The 17,418-nt window shown below is 51.9% G+C and overlaps 1 long non-coding RNA gene across 1 annotated transcript in view; it reads left to right on the top strand.

The window, feature by feature from the left end:
• The window catches only part of LOC131562171 (uncharacterized), a 35,525-nt gene extending 18,401 nt beyond the window's left edge, over positions 1-17,124 (top strand). Inside the window, exon 4 of the long non-coding RNA XR_009275132.1 lies at positions 16,594-17,124. This is a non-coding gene — a long non-coding RNA (uncharacterized LOC131562171). The remainder of the gene's footprint in view (positions 1-16,593) is intronic.
• Positions 17,125-17,418: the final 294 nt, after the last annotated feature.

Raw genomic sequence — 17,418 nt, 5'->3', positions numbered from 1 at the left:
AGAATAATTCACAAGGGTTTTAGAGCAAACCTTGGGATTTGGGGTGTCTGTTGCAAACCTCCAGCAACTGTAATCAAGGACTGTTTAAAAATCTCAGTTCTCACTTAAAATTAATAGAATTATGCTAACAAGAAATGTATTTAGGGACATCTTAATTGCAGGGAAAACTCTGGAAACAAGTCAAAGACCTTGTAGGGCTTAGGCATTATCAGTCTGAAGAAAACTCCTCCAATTAGTTGGTTTTTAGAATGAATCTTAGCAATTTTGGGGATCAAGACTCAAAGCTCGAGGCTGACAGTGCAGGAAAGCTGTGTAACACCCGAACAGGGAGGAAAAGAGAGACTGACAACTCAAAGTGTCATGGATCACACTGGGTTGGATAGTGGCTGGCTTGGGTCTTGTTTAAGCCCCTAGACATACTGAGGGCTCTCAGGAGGTGTCCCAGCCACTGTTGTATGGCCCTGGGCACAGAGGTCTGTGCTCCAGAAGGTAATAATTGGTGATGTTGGTCCCTATTCTACAAGAGAAGGATGCACATCTCTGTATGTGCTAATGAAGGTGGTGGGAACAAGGCTGTACAGATGCAGATTGGCTGTGCCTGTGGATACATGTGGCTCTGTCTCATTCTGGGAACAGCTTGAAAAACAGTGTTTGACTTCCACACTGCCAGGACTCAGAAAAAAAAAATGCTTTTTAAAATTTATTTGGTCGTTGCTTTAACTGAGAGGTCATGTACTGTGTGCAGCACTGTGGAAGACTCTGCTTAAGAGCCAGAGGAGGAGATGCTGTCTCTGTGGTGTCCTCATGGTACTGTGCAGGATCTCCCCAGGCTGCTGCAGACATGTCCCAAGCTGCCACTTGGACCAGTGACTCAAGGGAATGTGCTCCTTGAGCCCATTTGTGATACATTTCATAGGTATTGCCCTGGTCCCAGTGGCTGCTTGTCTGAATGTGCTGTTGCCAGTGTGAGTTTTAATTTATCTCATGCAGAAGTGTACTGGAGCTCCCCAGAATGAAGGGCAAACTGCATGTGTGAGTCTGGACCTGTACCAAGCTCTTAAGGCAGTTGTGGTCCTGCACAGTCCCCAGGCTGAGCTTTCTGATGGCGTGGCACTGAGGAGCAGAGTAGAAATAGAGGGCTTCTGAGTGGGTGCAAGGCTGGGACCCATCTGACTCATTTTGCTTGCAATCAGGGGAATGGGTGATGTGTCAGAGCAAGCTGAGAGCTTGGGGAGGAAACAAATGGCTCACATAGATAAGTGCTGGCTGGGGAGCCCATCAGGTTCCTGTTCCCTTGCGAAGGAAAGATCCTTCCTGCAGCTTGTTGCATTTCTGTAGGCTCTGACTGACTTCTGCCTCCTTGCCTCCTTCTCATCCCCAAAGGACAGAGACTAAAGGAGTGCCTGCTATTGCTGCAAGAGCTTGAGGATGTGGTAGGAAGTGGCTGGTCTCTGCTACCTAATTAACAGCATGGCTGAGTGCTGGGAAACAAAGGCTCCGGTTTCTACACTCTTCTCATCCTTCTTCCCTTCTTCCTTCCTAGCCCCTAAAAGAAACCTCCCTACTGATGCCATGAGATGTTTCCATAGATACCTCTGTGGCTGCAGGGATGTGGAGGGGACTGTCTTGCTGTGTGCAGTGGGATGAGGATGGTGATGGTGTGCTTTATTCCAGACTTGGATCAAGCACTCCAGGGAAGGCGTGGCTGGAGGGACAGGTATGCGTCTCTTCTGCTTGGGCTATTTCCAGCTGCAGCTGTCTCAAAGCTCTGCAGAGTGCCCTTCTGCCTCCTTTGGGAAAACCCTGCCTGTGTTGACCCATTTGGGCATGGAGCAAGCAGAACTGGCCGCAGATGCCTGCCGCAAGAAAGGCTTTGCCTGTTCCATGCTCCAAAGGCAGTGCCAATCTACTGGGATCGTGGCACCAGTGGTCAGCAGGGCCAGTGCACTTGGCTGAGGGGCTGAGAGCTGCAAGGGCTCTGCTGAGGAGGGATTCTCTACATCTTGGGGAATTTTCACACTTCCATCCCCTGATCAGACCCACTCCGTGGGAATCATGGTGGCAGGCAGAGGGACACGGGGGTGTTTGAACTGCATGCTGTACTCCTGAGGGACTTGCTTTATGGCTGTGCAGAATTAGTCTGTGTTTTCTAGGCCACCTTTGAAAAGTGGCTGAAAATTTGATTTCCATAGCCTAAAAACTGAGCTCTGTGTTTGGCTCCTTAAAAGACAGGCAAGGACTAGAAATCTCCTGCGACCTGAGAGCCCAGTCAAACTCTAAATGGCTCAGTGAGGGTGGAAATGGGCTTTACTTTTACCACAGTCAAGTTTACTGCTGTTGTTCCCCCAGTTTGTGCACAAGTGCCACACTGAGGAGCTTCCCAGCTGCTCTCTGCTGCCTGAAGTTGCTAGGGCAGAAAGGCTCCTTTGCCAGGGCTGGTTTGGGAAGGACTGGAGTGGTGGCTGTCAAGACTGGCACCTCTTTAGTGCTATGTTTCCATGGCTGTGCTTGGAAAGGGCGGGTGGGCGTGAGGCCACCAAGCCCTGAGAGGAGGGATGTCTCTGGTGACGACCACTCATTTTGCCATGCAGCCCTGAGGAGAGGGAGGCTGTGTGTCAGCCCGATGGAAGCTCTCTGCAGGTCCTCTTGCCCGAGGAGCAGGCAGTGACACATTTCTGACACAAACTGAGAGGAGATGCCGGCGTGAGATCCCGGTCATGTCATCTGGGATCAGGTACCAAACCCAGCCGTGGCTGCAAGCGGTGAGGGAAGCAGCTGCCCCGAGCGATGGTGGACATGATCCAGAGCTAATCCCGGGGCATCTTCTCCCTGTGTGTGCCCGTGGCAAGGTGCTACCCCCAAGGTCTCCCAGCCCCACACCAGAGCTGCTCCTGTGCTCTGCAGAGTGGAGCTGTGGATGCTGGGGGGATGCTTGCTGGGGATGTGACAGGTTTGCACTGGGCTTGCGTTGGATGACGGGTGCCGGCTCCACAGGGTGCAGGCACAAATATCTCAGGGGGATTTGCTTTCCTACAGAGCCTACTGCTCTCACAGGAAGATGGAAAGATTCGGGTCCTAAAGGGATGAACACTGCCTGCACTTTGAAGGCAGACATCCCAGGAACCATAAAGAAAAAAAGACACCCACTGATTTTTTTTTTTATTATTTCTCCCTGTTTCTGTCTGCCTATCAGCCTGTCAGCCAGCTAGATGCTAATCCACAGCAGCAGCAGCACAAATAAAGCTAGGCTAGAGGGATGCTAATTTATGCCTGGATTTCATGCTTTGTTTTACTTCCCCACTTTATTGGACAGAGTAGGCTTTGTGAGTGACGTAAAATGTTGCGTGTGCTCTCCCCATGGCAGGTTTCTGCACATGCAGCAGGAGAAGTTCATTTCTCTGTAGCCCTTGCAGCCTTACACATGCCTTTCTCTGCCTCCCCTGGATCATTTTGGGGGGGTCATTCCTGATAAATCCCCACCTGATGAGGATTCCCTCTAAGTTTTGTTGCACTGTATGTGAAACCCAGGGATGTGTTTCCAGTCTCATCGTGTCTTCTCTCATGGTGCCAGCATTTATGCATCTAAACTGTAATTTTTTATGCTCTTGCTGGGTAACTAGACTACAGCCTCGGCAATTTGCATGAATAAATGTCATGTAAAATCATCTGCTCGTGGGTAGTGGCCAGCCGAGAAGTTATGTTGTGAGGCAATCTGTTCTGAGTGATCTGTTTAATGAAATGTTGAGATTTACAGCTCTCAACGTCCATGGGGAAAAGCATGTATGGATTTGAGATCACAGCCCTGAGGTGACTTTACCTGTGTGGTACAAGTAGGTGAGGAGTTGTATTACTTGTTGCTTGGGAAACTCAGTGTTTTAAACTGTGCTGTTGGGCAAAAGCCTTTGAAATGCCCTGTCTTGAAATAAAGGGAAATGTAAAGAATAGTCAGAGGTGTTAATAACAGAGGTTCTTGCAGGGTTTCTTGCAAGAGTCTTGCATTAGATCCCCACTGGGACCCTAACAATTTTGGAAAGGAAGGATCACCCACCAGAGGCAGGGAATGGATGTGTTGGGGCTTTGCTGAGGTTTTCAGTTCCCATTAGAGGAACTGAAGGGAAGGAGATGCCCAAATACCATTGAGTCTCTGTGCTTGCCATGCTGGTACTGACTGTTCCCTGCAGCCAGAGCTCCATGAGCAAAGCTGCAAATCACTGGGGAAGGAGAGAACAGGCAAGACAGAGCAGAAGGGGGCTTTGAAATGGCCACAGTGGCAGGGATCTATGAATTCCCTTGCTTTTTCACTCAGTTTTCTCACAGCTCCTGCTGGCCTCTGCAGAGCAAGTTGAGGGGAAGAGCTCAGAGGTGGGTCTTTGTAGCAAGGTCTGCCCTCAGCTTCACCAGGTTAAATCCTAAGTGAGGATTTAATTGCGTTCAGTAAAAGCTGCCCAAATTTACAGCATGGAAATGAGAGCAGAATCATGAGTGTCCTTGTTTCCTTTTACCATCAAATAGATTTTCTCAGCCTTGAGTTCTGCAAGCTGATCTCTGTAGGGTTTTATTTCATTCGCTGTCTTCATTGCCCTATTAAAACAACAGCTCTGTCCCCGAGTCCCTGCGTGTCACTGTGTGTCGAGTACTTATCCCTGTGTATTGGGGCACAGGAATGTGGCAATAAAACTGCTCACAACCACTTGTTTGGATAAAAAGCACAGATTTGCTTACCTTGCAGTACTTTCCCTTTTTTAAGCAGAAATGTTTGCACAGGTGACTTTTGGTTTTGCCTCATGTACATTCTTGGGTTTCTATGTGACATTTTGCCCGGCCTTGTTTAGTAATGTCCAGGAATTTCCTAGCTTTCCTCTTATGGAAATCACACAAAGGTCTAGGGGGTGGATCTGACTGCAGGAGCAATGTCGGGAGAGCTGAGCTACCTCTGCCCACCAAGGCAGGGCTCATGTGGGTTTGCATCACAGCTTTTCTCTTCTCTGACTAAGCTAAAGGACGGGAATAGTTTTGTACTCCTAAGGTGCACCTGTTTGTGTAGGAGGATGTGGGATTGTGGCATTTGTCTTTGCAGCTTTCACTGGGCTCCTCCACCAGGCTTTCTTTAGGCTGATATCTGCTCAGATTTGGGGGGAACCTCTGGGCAGCACTGCATCCTGCATTGCACGGGTCCTCACGTGCAAACACCGTAGGTGTGCGGAGGTATCTGGCTTTGTGCGGGTCTCAGAGCCAGCCTCTTTGAGGTCTCTTTGTTTTGTCTCCCTCTGGGTATCTTGTGTGGATGCATTTGCATATATGGAAAATGTTGTCATCGTCTTCTCCCCCTCCCCAGCTCCCGTTGCCTGTGCTCTGCTGGCTCTTGGGCATTTCCAGCTGAACGGAGCCTGCCAAGGCCAGCCAAGCGCGGTGGGGCTGGGGGAGCACCCCCGTCTGCACCTTCGCTATTTCCCTCCCCAGGCGTGCCTGGGGGTGGGCAGGGCATTGGGGCGTTTTTCCCTATTTTTTTTTCTCCTAGTATTTAATAACCAGCAGTAAGGGTCCTGAAGGAAGTCTGGTCCATCCTCTGAGCCCCCAGCTCTAACACCCTGCTGCTCCCCCCTTTCTTCTCGTGCTGTAGCGTGTCTGGCTGGCTGCAGCACCAAAGAGAGCAGTCCAGACCGTGCAGCGAGGCTGCTCACTTGCTCTAAATCCACGAGGCCAGGTTTAAGCACTTTTTGTTCCTGCTGGAAAAAGCCTTGGAGTGGTTATACCAATAAATCTCTTGCTCCTCCATGAAGATGTCCTTCCCAGGACATTTTAAGTCCCTAATCCTCTCCGAGGCATCTCTGGCTCTATCTTCTCTTCTCTAACCTGTACCTGCCCCCCTGCTGCCAAAGACTTGAACGCCCTGAGGCTTCATCCGTTCAGTCTGCCTGCTCTCCGTGCACCTCCGTGCAGCCTCTCCGCTGTCCCGACATCCTGCTGCCCGCCTGGAACTGGGGACAGGCTGGGCCATTGGAACGGCCGGGGGCGGAAGAAGGGGGTGGAGGAGAGACAGGGCAGCTGCGAGGCTTGTGTTAGTAAACACTTCCTTGGGTTCACATTTTAATTCCTTACCCCCCCTTCCACATCTTCTCCCCCATCCTTTCCCTTTTCTATATGCTCACACAATGAGACCATTGTCAAGGGGTGATTTGAATGAGGGGTCTCCGGGCATGTTCCCAGCATTGTCAAACAGAGTGGGAAAAAAACCACAACTCCAGCCTAGCCAGGAGGACCAGACCAGACTGAGACAGATGCCTAAATTAGTGACAAAGCCTTTTGAATGTCCCCCCTAGACAAGGGTTGCCTTGTGCATGCGTGCGTGTGTGTGTGCATGCTCGTGGGTGTGTATTTGTGGCTGGGTGGCAGCTTGCATGTCTCCCCATGTTAATTAGTTTTGCATGCATGTCTGATAAGGTGCCAATGAATATATTTGTACTCCTTCCATTGGTGAAAGCTGTCTCGGTGGCGGGGGAGATGCGGGGTGGTGGGGGTGTGCTCAGAGCAGCCTGGCAGCCCGGGGTAATTGAGCTGTGCGGGGCTGGGAGAAGGGGTGAGGGTTACACCGCCACAGCTCGGCTTCCCAGCCATGGGATCTGCTGCTTTCCTTGCAAATCATGGAGAGTTTAAAAGAGAACTGAGGCTTTTTTTGGTTCACTGGGTCTTTCTCTTCATCTTGGCTGATTGTCTGGCTGAGGGTCTGTAGGCTCTTTCTTCTCCTTTGCCCTGTGTGTCTTTCTCTCAAGTCCCTTAAAAGGTGTTTATTTCCAATGGATTTGTATCCATCTTTGTATACACACATACACATGCAATCACTCACACAAAGCCCCAGTAACAAAACCTCCGCCTCTTTCTCCAGAAAGGGAGTCAAATCTGCTACCAGTTACAAAATATGGGAGGGAAGTGAAGCGTGTGGGTGCCAGGGGTGGAGCAGTGGAAACAGGCAAATAGAAATGCAGAACAGGAGTTGTAGAGACAGAGATAACATGCTCTATAAAGGATTTATCAACATTTGCTCAGGATATAGTTATTAATTAGCAATGCAGAGGAAAGTCTTTCTACATCCCCAGCGTATGGACCAGCACATAATATCATTCCTAGACTGCTGTTATCATCCATCCATCCGTCCATCTGCATTCTGTAGGTTCACACAAGAATTCATTGTATGTGTGGGGATGTAAACATCAGTTCACATCTAATTAATTTCCTGTCTAAATTAATTTTGTATCCTTTCCCTTAAATCAACAAGACTTAAGAGCCCACATACATTTCTTGAGCAGAACGGGAAGAAACTCTTGAATGGGCCAAGATGTCTTTTCTCCCTGTGGTCCCATCTGAGCAGCTGCCAGATGCTGAAAGAGCATCGATTTACATGGCACAAGGCTGCTCTGAAGCAGGGGTCATTTTGGGAAGTTTACTGGAGCACAGCTTGCCTCCTGTGAAGCTTGGTAGCACCCAGCTTCATGCTGGCTCCAGTTTGCTTTGCCTTTTCTTCCATACTTGGGTTCTGGTACAGTGAAGGAATGAAGAGCAGGAGCTGATGCACAGTGGAGCAGGGCTGGCCCTGCAGGGAGCCTGGGTGAGAGATGCTTGGTCCAAACAGCAGAGCATGGGGTTTGCTCCTGATGGGCTGGCTGGGGAGGAAGGGGAAGGTCATGAACAAGGTAAGGTGGCTGTTGGCATCAGCAGGGTTTGGGCTGGGTGGGGCTGATGCCTCTTCCCCCATTGACTTTGTAGTTGCGCTGGGTTTTTGTCTGTTACTGGGAGGGAAGCTGGGAAGTGACATGGAAAGATGGTAGAGTAGCCAGGAAGCAACAAAGCCACCTGCCTGGAGGAGAGCTGACAAGTCCCTGGTGGGCTGCAGGAGGAGCAGCTCTCCTTTGTGCTCAGAGAAGTCCAGGAACACAGGCAGGGCCAGGCTACACCTCCCCATCAACCTGCCCAGGATATCTATGAGGGCCAGCCCAAAGAGTGCCCCAAAATCCTCACTGCCGCTCCAGCAGTAGGTACAGTGGGCAGCTCATCAGTAATGTGCAGGAAAAAAGGGATTCCCGTGAAATGCAGGTCTTCCAGTTGGAGAACAAAGGCAATTTCGTGTGACTTATCAGCGGTGCCTAATTGCGCAGGGTGAATAATGAGCAGCTGGAGAGGCAGCACCGCCGTCCCTCCGCGGGCTGCAGCCGGTGGCCACGGCTGGAAACCCCCATCAGTGCCAGCAGAAGGTGGGCATCCTCAGAGAGGGGCAGCCCCAGCACTCTGTGCCCGTTTCAGAGCTGTTTGGGCTCCTCCATTGCAAGGAAATTGTGTTAATCCCACATGGATGTAAGAGGGGAACCTGCTGCTGGAAAAAGTCTCTCTGCGGTTGCTCAGACCTTTCATTTACGCAGAGGGTGAATGTGTCATCCATGCCTGACCCAGATGCAAGGTGGCCTTTAATCACAAAGAAGAACCAGGCACCAGCATCCTGCAAAGGGCTTGCAGTTCCCTCCCTGTCTGGTGCCTCATCTCTGAGCAGTGGCCATGCTAAGGACCCCTTCCAGCTGACCTGCCACCCCTGTGCCCTCCTCTCCTGTTTGCACATCCCTATCTCTCCTTAATTCTGCTCCCAGACTCTGGGCAGGGCTGTGGAAAGCGCTTTGTCAGGGCTCCTCGCCAGGTTGATCTGCAGAAAGGGTTTTTTTCCCTTTCCCCATTGGGATGACTATTCCCACACAAGCAAACCCTCTTAATGAATCCGTGGCAGCAAAGTAGGTAACGTGCTCTCCCTGCCAAGGCTGCTTGGCACAGCTGGAGTCACGTAATCAGGCTAGGCTGCCAGTCGGGGACAGAGTGGGAAGAGTTAAACTGAGGACAGTGCAGGGACAACTAATCCCCAACAGGAAGAGCAGCAGAGACCTCCCTGTCCTTCATCATCCTCCCCCTCCATTCATGCACTTTTCCTCCCTCTCCACCACATCCTATTCCTCTCCCACATCCTCCCTCTACTTATTTCTTCTTCCGTCTTTCTCACCCTCCTCTCCTCCGTTGCTTTCTCACTCCTCCCCCGTGGTTTCCCTCCGCCCCCCCATCCCCGGCCCCGTCTCCTCTCACATGCTCTGTCATGTCTCCAGAGCTGCTTTTCGAGTGGGACCGAGGGACGGTGTATTTGGGCTGCGGTGGAGGTCACAGCTATATGGGGATTGTTTAAAAGAGATTTGCCCACATCCCAGCCCATGTGACCAGCCTCAGCTGCAGGTCTCTCTTTCTTAATCTGGAGATAAGCGTGATTATCCGAGGAAGGGCTGTTCGGAGCTTTGTAACTGTGACAGGGGAGCTTTCAAGTCGCACTTTGCTGGCAGAGCAGCGTTTAAAGCCGGGGAATCAGATTCCAAGCGTGGCTTTGCATCTCTTTTCTGCTGGGAGCATGGTGCAGGGCTGGCAGTGGGGATGGGAGCTTTATTAGGACTTTGCTTATGATGCGGAAAAGGAGTTAGGGGAGGGAAAATGGGGGAAGAAGGAGGTGAAAAAAAAATCCCAATTTGCTTTTTCCCCATCAGTGGTGGCCCAGGAGAGATTGGCACTGAGTCAAGGGGACAGGCCAGCCTGAGCCCTGGTGCAGAGCAATAAGGTCCATCAAACCTGGGGTCTGTCTTGTTTTTAGCCTGGGGTTGTGTCTCCTTGTTCTGCTCTACCCCGCCTCGCTCTGTTGAATCCTTCACACAAGAGGTCTCTGGGGCCCTGTTTGGAAATGAAATGCTGTTTTAGCAGCTCCCATGGCACAGCTTCCCTGGGAGAGATGGCAGGGCCAGCTTTGCTGCCCGATAAACACACCGGCCCCAGCACTCAAGGCAGCCAGCTCCCTGTCCAGAGAAATATTTGCTGGAGATGAGCCCTTGTGGGCCATCTCTGCAGCCAAGGTAGAAGTGCAGGGACGTACAGCAATTGTGTAGTTCAGTATTGTATCAGTGTCTTGTATTGCTGGAGGTTGAAATATGTAACATCTCCTACAAGTGACACGGTCCCAAAAGATTTCTTTGGCCGGGACAGGCATCAAAATAGAGTTTAGTGGAAATGTTCAGCTCTGGAGCAGGTGCTGCTTTGCTGCTATTTGTAGACTAGAAGCTCAGAGCAGAGCCTCGTAACAGCGCTGCTTTTGATGGAGATGGGTCAAGGAGAAAGGAGCCTGGATGTGAGCCAAGGGCGGGAATCTGGGGCGAGGTTGAATCGGGACGGAGTGCCAGCGCTTTGGACCGTCACTTGGGCAGGACTCACTGTTCTTGCCATATCCTCCCTGGAAACGCTTCAGCTTCCAGCACAGCAGCTGAGGCCAGCCTGATCCAAAGGACACCCCGAATCCCATCTGCCCTCCCCACACCACCCATTCCCAGGGGGTGGGAATTTGCAGGGAGAGCACCAAACAGCCCCTCTGCCTGGGTTTGTTCATGGAGGGGCAGTTCCTTGCCTGTGTCAGAATACCAGGGGATGGAGTTACATCCCTCTTCTTCCTCTCCCACGAAGGCACATCTCATTTTTGTGTCATGCTGCCACAAGGGCCAGCCAGCCTTAAAGCAGCCCAGGACAAAGTCCTGTGCGTGGAGATTGAAATGTCTCTCTGCAGGGCAGGTAGCTCAGTGTACCTCCAGTGGTTGAAGAAGGGAAGCGGTTGCAAATGTATCATTTTGAGAGCAAGCTCTGAAACATCTCCCACGTTGCCTGCCTGTCTCCAGAGCCCCACACAGCTGCTCTGTGGGTGGAAGCTCTGTTTTTCGTGTGCCCCCGTGAACTTTATTTTTTGCTATTTTTCTTTGAACGCTGCTTAGATGAATCCTCTTCAGTGCCTACAGCTTATTCCAGGGCTTTACTGAGGATCTGGCCAACACTTGTAGCCTTACTCCAGGGCATGGTTCTTGAGGAAACCAAATGGGTACAGCATCTTTTTAGTCTAGTGTCTGCAAGACCAAACAGCCCAAATCCCAACCTGCAACCGTGCTGTGCAGATAATTCCCGTGCCCCATTGGAGAACAAGAGCTCCCCTTGAAATCCCAGAGCCTGGGATGTGGCAGCGGGAACGTGGGCAGGAACATGTAGGTGTTGGCATGTGCAGGCAGGAACACGTGTATGCCAGGGCAAGTGTGCCCATCTCTGCAGGCACAGGCTGTCTCTGCACCAGCCTCACAGGAATCTGCCCCACACCTGCCTGAAATGAGGGTTATGGGGTGTAGGGCTGATGGTAAATTAACCAGTGGTAAATGGAGGGAAGCACAGTAGATGGGTTTAATGGAGAGAGCCATTTGGGATGCAGCAAGGGAAGGTTTCCTGATGGAACAAACAGAAGGAGCTAGAAAAGGGAGCAGAGTGGTGGATAGGAGTGTGAGATCAAAGGCTGTGACGGGGCCAAGAGCGATGAGAGGCGGGAGCCAGGAGCAGTTTGTGTTCCTGGGTGTCGAGCAATGCTGAGGAGAGTGAAGGAAAAACACTGGCTGCTCTGAACAAAAGCCACTGAATGGGGAGATGGGAATGGCACGGAGAGGACAAAGCAGGAGTCACAGAGCAACCAGCACCAAGCTCAGGCGTGGGTGGCTTTCCTTGCTGGGTGGAAGATGGGCTGGAGAAGAGGCTTGCACCCAGTGAGGATGTGCAAGGTGGTCATGGCCCATGACAGGGAGCAGAGTGCCACAAGTTTGGGGCACAGAGTGGCTTTGGGAAAAAGAAGCTGTCACAGTGACAAGGTGGGTGTTTCCCCAAAGGAGGCCAGTGTTTCCAGGATAGGGAAAAGGAGCCCTACACCTGGGATGGGAAGAGCTGAGTCATTTCTCCAAACACCAGGTTAGGCCAGTGCCGGAGTTTAAGCACAAGCTGGGCAGTAACACAAGCCTGGACAGGAATGCCTGCACAGCATCCCTGAGCTGCACTGGGCCTGCAGCTCACCCTGCAGCACCAGGGCTCTGCAGGGTCCAAGGGGAAGGGAAGAGCTCTGGCTGTTGAATTTGGATTCTCCTTTCACCCACCCAAGCATCCACCTTCACTGCACAGGCAGCTGAGACCCAAGGGCAGTTTGGGCCCTTGCTATCATTGCTGTTATCAGAGCCTTTTCTTACGATGCCCTGGCACCTCCTTACATGAATCTGGTTTTTGTGATTGATGACAAGCAGAACTCTTGTCCAAAAGGCCATGATGTTTGCTTGCACCCTCATTGCTATAGTAACAGAGGTCCTCAGGACACCTCTGAAGTAGGTCACCACGGACCCCATTTTGCTGTGTCTCCCAGTGCAGCACAGCTCCAGAAACAGAGTGCACTCACCCCAGTCCAGCTGGGCATCACCCTGGCACAGCCCAGACGCTCTCAGGCAAGGCCAGGCTGCAGAAATGCCCTCCAGTTACAGCGCCCAAGGGTACAAAGGGCTGTCCTGCACCTGGTCACAGGAAACTTCTGTTCCTCGTGCAGCCCAGTGCCAGCTAATGGTGTTCCCCAAGTCAGGGCTCACTTCCAGCCTCCTGTCTCCCCATCCCCCACCTCCTTGCTGCCTCCCTCCCCCCTTTCCCCCAGTGCCTCTCCTCCTGCTTTGCATAATTTTCCATTTTCAGTGTCCCCTTTTCTTTTTCTCCTCTCCATATGGTGCGTCCCCCTCTCTGCCTGGTGCAGGAGCCATCCTTAACAAGCTCGGCAAAGCCCTCTCTCAGGGGCTGCACATGAAAGATGCTCTGTAAAAACAGAGGCTGGGATGGAGCTCCCCCTTTTTTCCCCCCTTGATTTATATGGGGCTGGGATGTGGGAACGTTTCTGGGTCGCATTTTAGAGCCGCCGAGTGCTTGTGCCTGTTCTCTCCAGCCATTCAGTGCAGACCCCTAAGGCCGGCTCGTCCTCAGCCTTTGATCTGCAATGCAGAAAGAGCATCCAGGGCAAGTTTGTGCCTCTCATCCAGCCCCTGCCCTCATTTTGGCTGGCAGGGAGGGATGCCCTGTCCCACCACACCGGGGAGAGGCCGTGCCCTTTCCTCTCAGTGTCCGGTGGCCTTTTCCAGCTGGCTACTTTGGCTCCCTCCCACATCCCTGGCACCATGAGGACCTTCCCACTCACGAGGTCCAAGGCACTGGGTCGTGGTGAAGCAGCAGGTCGTGGGATTTGTGGTGCACGGCGATTCTGCACGTCTAACCCACCCCTGCCCCTCTCCAGCTCCGCTGCAGATACTGGCCAGTGAGCACCCAGGGGTGCCTGGAGGGTGCTGGGGCCGAGCAAAGGGTGCTGGGGCTGGCAGCGCCTGCCCAGCATTTGATGGGTTAAGCCAGTCTCTAGCTAATTTCTCCCAGAGGCTCCCCTCCTCCTCCTCGTACTTCTGTATGCAGCAGGCAGGGCCTCAGCGCAGGTTCCTGCACTGAGCTGTTGCCAGGGGAGTAGTTAGGCGAGTCTGAGCTATGTGGGGAAAAGGCCCGGGCTGTCAAAGTGTCTGAGATGAACCATAGCCCGGTCCCCCTGCAGCTGGGCCCAAGCATGCATCAGCCCTTGTTTGGAGCCTGGGAATGGCAAAGCCCAGGGAGGTTCAAGGGCAAACTTGCTATTCATTAGTCAGGGGTCCTTGACGTTCCCACTCTCTGTCTCCCTTCTTCTTCTTCTTCTTCTCTTTTCTGTCCCTCTTTTGACAGATTCCTGGGTGCTTTTGGGGAAAACTCCCCTCCTCCTCCTCGCCCCAGCAAAAAGCCCTCCACATAAACTTCCCCAGCAGACAAGGCAGGAGGACAATAACGTCAGGGCCGCGATGCAAACGAGAGCCAGCGGAGCAGCCGCATCCCCCGGGTGTCCTTTCTGCCCGGCCCTTCCCGCGCTGCTGCGGGAGCCTCAGCCGCCGCATTCATTTTGCTCATCTTGCCCATCTCCGATGTTTTATTATCTTGATGCTTGCAGGAAATTGTAACTTGAGATAAGGAAAATGTCAGGCGCCTTCTCCTCTCTCCTGTAGCCCAAAGCAGCGCCAGGTTGCTCCGTAGGAAATGTAAATGCTTTGCCCAGGTGCAGAGGATGAGCACGAGATGGAGGGAGCCTCGAGAGGCCGCGCGAGCATCTCCGTCAGGAGATAAAACTCGCGGCATAGGCGGAACACGGAGCCTCCCTCCCGCCCCGCTGAACGGAATATTTCATAGCTCTTAGAAGCCGAAGCTCCCTTGTAATTATCCAAAGCAAACAGCACGTGTTATTAGTTTAAAATGATTTTTTTTTCCCCCTCCCCGGGCCCCTGGAGCAGAATGGAGGTGTAATTGTGCTAAGGAGTTAGCAGGGGAGAGCACAGCTTTTGGTCACATTCAAGTTGGAGGGCTTGAGCCAGGGAGGCTGGTATGAAAGGCTGGTATTTGCATAAGCAGCGTGCATCCCTACAAAAAAGAAAGATATCAGGGGCTTGCAAAATTCAATCAAGGCTGGGAGGGAAGAAAAAAAAAGGGGGGGGGGGGTGGAAGGGAGGGGGGAAAAAAATTGACAGTGAAAAAGGTTTTTCTAAGTAACACCCTGTCGAGATTAAATTGTCCAGAAAGTTTCTCCGTGTGAGCCGGTGAAGCGGAGGCTGGGCTGAGGGCAGGGGAGGAGCGGGGTCCCTCCTTCCTGGCCTCAATAGGGGACAGGAATCTGATTAGGCAGAGCGTTCTGCATCCATTTACCATTATTTGAGGTTTTTTTTTTTTTTCTCTTCCCACCGCCCAGAATTGCTGTGGCAGGGCAGTTTATCAGCATATAAACCTCAGTGCTGGCTTTGTAAGGGCACAAGGAGGCACTGGAGCAAGTGTTGGGGCAGAGGCTGAGCTATAATTTCAATTGTTTATTCAGCTTTAAAAAAAAAAAAAAGGGACAGTAAATCCACACACAGAGCAATGTTTGCCCTGCGCAGGGCACTGGGGAGGGAAGGCAGTGTTGGGGCTGGAACTGGGTCCTGGTGGAGCCCTGTTTTTGCAGGCACTCTCAGTGCAAGGCTGAACTTTGCACAGAGAGAAAGTGCATGCAGGACATTTGAGTTTTCCTGAAGCTTATGTCGAGTCAGTTGGGTTGGTCCAGCCCCTCCTGCCCTCAGTTACTGAGTGCCAGAAGTTTCAAGCCCACCAGGCAGGCAGTGGGTGATTTCCAGGCTGGGTTGATGTCTGGTACCAACGAGCATCCCCTCTATCCACACTACAGAAGAGTTTCTTGTAGGCCAAAGCAAGCTCAGCCTGTCCCTGCCAGGACAGGGGACTTTACCTGCCAGGTAAAGGCTTTTCCCTGGTGAGAACAAAGGTTCAGCTGCCTCCTCCTCTCCTGGGCTTGTGAAAGCACCCAGCGTCATTCAGATCTCATCTGTCCTGACCTCAACATCCTTTCCAGGCTTGGGGCAACATTTGGGATGACTCCTAATCTCACATAGGAAAAAGAAGTGCTGAGCCTTGGCTTTTTGCAGCCTGGATCTCCCTAAACACATGCAGCATGGGGTCTGTCCTCTCAGCACCAAACCCAACCACATGGGGTGGGTTTGGCCTCTGCCTCTCTTAAGTTTTAGGCTTGCTTCAAAGTTGCAGAAGGGAAGGGATTTTCCTTGGATTTCCATCAAATGCTTTATGAATATTGCAATAAAGGGGTTACAGAAGATCTATTTTTAAGAGAGAGAAAAAATACCCATGAAAATTGCAGCCTGGACCCCAGAGTGTAGAGTATTTGCACAGTTCAAAGAGTTACGGTGGTTCATCCAGTCACAGCCTGGGAACGTCGCGGTGCGACCTACAGCAGATCACATGCCGGCTGCTCCCAGGGCGGCTCATTAGAGAGCCACACACAAGATTTATCTCTTAAAATGGGCCTGCAAATATTTTATAAAATTTGCAATATTTTATAAAATTACAATTTGGTGCAATAAAAAGAATAAATTAGCCAGCTGATGGTTCCTTTTGCAAGTGTACTCAAGGATTTGTTATATTAGTCTTTGCTCCTTCCAGTGTAACAGTTTGTGGGCAAAGCAAAGGGAAGATAGGAAAAGGGTGGGACTGGTTTGGGGGCTAGGGAATACACACTCAACATGGATAAAGTGTAAAGGAAATAGATGAAAAAAATCAGGAAAAAGGGAGGAGAACGTGCTGCAAGGTGTGAGATGTGGGAGGCGTGGGGAAAGCCGAGAAGGGGACTTGGGCTGAGCATCACAGCTTCGGCTCCAGCTCGGTGGCTTGGTATCACTTTCTCCAGTCAGGCAAGGGCGCCGAGGGCAGGGAAAGTTAACACGAAGATTAAAACATCAGAGGGCTGTGCCTTTAGTGGCTCTGACATGCAGAGTAATCCCATGCCCCAAAGCCTAGGGAGGAAGGACATGCCGTGAGCCCTCCCCTGGCTGGCGGTGTGCGGGGCAGGCAGAGGTAGGGGATTGAGGAGGGTGCAGGGGAAGCTTGGCATCTTGGGGACTACAGTTTTCCCAGTAAGGAAGAGGGTGAGGTGGTGGTCCAGAGCCATGAGAAACGTGTGGTGGGGAGGAAAAGAGGATTGGAGTTCTGCTCCACCAGGGACAAGATGGTTTGTTCTCAGCCGAGCACTACTGGACCATTTCTCTGACAGAAAATATAACCACTCCATTTTCTTTCTTTCCTTCCTAGATCCCAGTGAGTGGACAAGGAACTTTTGAAGCCTGTGAGTTCCTTCTTCTAGTTGGCTGCCACCTGCCTGGACTTGCCATCTGACTTCTCCGAGTTTCTCCAGAAGTGTCCCAACCTGCTTCTCCATTGGCCCCAGAGAGGAGACAGCTCTGTCTCGTGAACACAGTGGATTTCTGCACGACTTCAAAACACAGCGGTGCAGCCATGGGGAGGGAGCCAGGGCAGCACAGGGAGCCGAGGGATCATCCCACATCACTCCTGTACGTTGCCTTCAGTGCCCTCAATACCCCAGAGCAGGACCAAAGTGCTCAGGCAGAGAGACCTGAGCCAGTCACTGTCTCACCTGGTGAAATACCAGGTGTGTGAAGTTTGGCTTTGCTCATGGAGCAGAGCTCAGCCCTTGCTGCTCTTGATCCCCGGGTCTGTGGAGCTGTGGGAGTGCAGCCTTCCCAAAGGCACTGTGCTTGGGGCCCAGAGGACCATGAGCTTTTCCAGGCCATGCAGCCCTGCTGCTGTTGTACTGCACCCTCTCTGTTCCTGTAAGAGAAATGTACTGCCTGTAATTCTCTCCATTCAAATCCTCCCAACCCCATGCACTGTTGAAAATAAACTCTCTCTTTTGCAAAAGCCAGCGTGTGATTTGGTGCAGTCTCTAGACGGAGGAGGCAACGGGCACAAAATAAACCCAGGCAAATCAAGAGGGAAGGGGGAGCAGCCGAGGGCCAGGCAGCCGGGCTGCGCCGTGCCCCGCATCAGGCACATTTCCCTGAAAGCCCGAGCGAATCCCTCGCCGCTCAATGATCTTTATTTGGTCTGAACCCCGTC

Source organism: Ammospiza caudacuta, chromosome 10 (assembly GCF_027887145.1).
Source record: "Ammospiza caudacuta isolate bAmmCau1 chromosome 10, bAmmCau1.pri, whole genome shotgun sequence".
Taxonomy (NCBI): Eukaryota; Metazoa; Chordata; class Aves; order Passeriformes; family Passerellidae; genus Ammospiza; species Ammospiza caudacuta.
This window is presented reverse-complemented; position numbering and strand designations above follow the sequence as displayed.